At 40.5% G+C, this 1,936-nt stretch overlaps 1 pseudogene; it reads left to right on the top strand.

Annotated features, from left to right (window-relative positions):
- Positions 1-339: 339 nt before the first annotated feature.
- LOC145402987 (5S ribosomal RNA) lies at positions 340-458 on the top strand (annotated as a pseudogene).
- The last annotated feature ends 1,478 nt before the right edge of the window (positions 459-1,936 follow it).

Here is a 1,936-nt window from a genome sequence, read left to right on the forward strand (position 1 = left end):
CCGAGGGCTATGGGTTAAGGATGATAATAACAGTGGAATATGAGAGGTTAGTAAAGGATCGAGGAGGGTGTCATTATTATTTGGGAATATCAGTGGTGGATGCAGAGGAGTGTGGAGGTGATTGCAAAAATATGTTAATGGTGGGTCGAGGTGTCTAAGGTCTTGGTTTCACAGAAATAAGAGGGGTATGTACTGTAATGGTGAACTAGGAGTAATAATATTTAGAATCAATATTAAATTTAGGTGGAATGATACTGGGGTGATCATATACAGCACATAGAAATATAGATAAAATGTTAGTGACGGGTGAGAGTTTTGATCAATTAATTATATGCCGTACATAACCGCCATACCACATTGAGTACACCGCTTCCCGTCCGATCAGCAAAGTTAAGCAACGTTGGGTCTGGTTAGTACTTGGATGGGTGACCGCCTGGGAACACCAGATGCTGTTGGCATAACGTTCTCCCTGCGTGTCAAGTGGGGTTGGTGGAGGATTAGTGCCCCTCCCTGTAAAACAATTAACTCTAAGCCCTTGGCCACCCCGTTTGGGATACATGAAAGTTAATTCTTATCTGTTGACTTCAGTGAAGAAATACAGGAATCATAACTGAATCATACTTCGCACTTAACCTCCGAATCTCTATTATTATTAATTTTTTTTGCTAAAAGCATATGATTTGTTCGTATAAGCAGAGGCTTTTCGAAAATGACGGGAGGGGATGAAAATAGGGTGGTCCATTATTTGGGGCTCCATAGATGTTCAGTCATAGTGACTGTGCTGTCATATGCAGCGTATATGGGTGTGACAGAAGGCTTGTGCACATGGCTGAAGAGTACCCAGGATGGTTTGATATTTTATCGTGAGTCGTGAAGAGAGTGCAAACATGGTTAACGGTTCGTGAGAATGACTACGCTTCCTACTTAGTATTTTCAGTGACTACCTTCCATCAGTTTCTACAGTACTTCTTATAACTCTTTTCATTTTTATAGTGCTTGCCTCTTTAAACCTAGTGCGTGCATGGTTGATTAGTTATATCATAGAGAAGCCTAGATATCTGTGCTCCTTACAATAGCAGATTGAGCCGTCCCTGCAACACACAAAATAGAGGGGCGCAGTTTATGGACCATCCTGCACGACTTTCATTAGCTCCCTAACTAATACAGATCCTAATATGTATAAATTCTCTTGATAGTCTGGTTAAATTGAAAAAGTACGTCGTCGTAGTGAAGTAGTGAAGGTTAGGTAAAGAAGAATGGCTCTGATACCACACTACAGCTACAGTTCATACTACAACCATACAACAACTATTTATGCTATAATTACAACAATGTAATCATCACAAAGCTACCACAACTACCACACCACAAAGCCACCACAGATATGACACGCCTAATTTCCTGGAAGCAGATTTTACAAGAGAGGTAATATGATCTTTCCATGAAAAATCTCGAGAGAATGAAACCCCAAGTATGTTTACAGATAATGCAGGATTGAGTAGGATATTGTTAAAAATTAAAGGATACTTCTGCTGAAGATTTCCGTGAGTTGAAAGACGTAAGAAATGAGTCTTTGATGGATTAAAAACATGATTACTTTTACCCCAGTCAGACATTAGGTGTGCCATAGCCTCATCCCTTGTTTCTTGAAGTAATTGCTGAAATGGCCACTGCGAGAGGGTGAATGGAAAGGTGAAGGGTGGAGTCATCAAGGTATGAGTGGATAGGGATGTGCAGCTTAGGTCACTTATGACTAAAAGGAAGAGAGTTTGGTGATAGGACAGAACCCTGAGGAACACCACTATTGATAGCTCTAGGAGAATAACAGTGGCCGTCTACTACATTAGCTATAGAACAACCAGAAAGGAAGCTACAGATAAAGGCGCAGATGGAAGGATAGAACTCATTGGATGGCACTTTGGAAATTAAAGATTTA

Source organism: Coenobita brevimanus, chromosome 59 (assembly GCF_032717465.1).
Source record: "Coenobita brevimanus isolate Jiangsu-jjx chromosome 59, ASM3271746v2, whole genome shotgun sequence".
Taxonomy (NCBI): domain Eukaryota; kingdom Metazoa; phylum Arthropoda; class Malacostraca; order Decapoda; family Coenobitidae; genus Coenobita; species Coenobita brevimanus.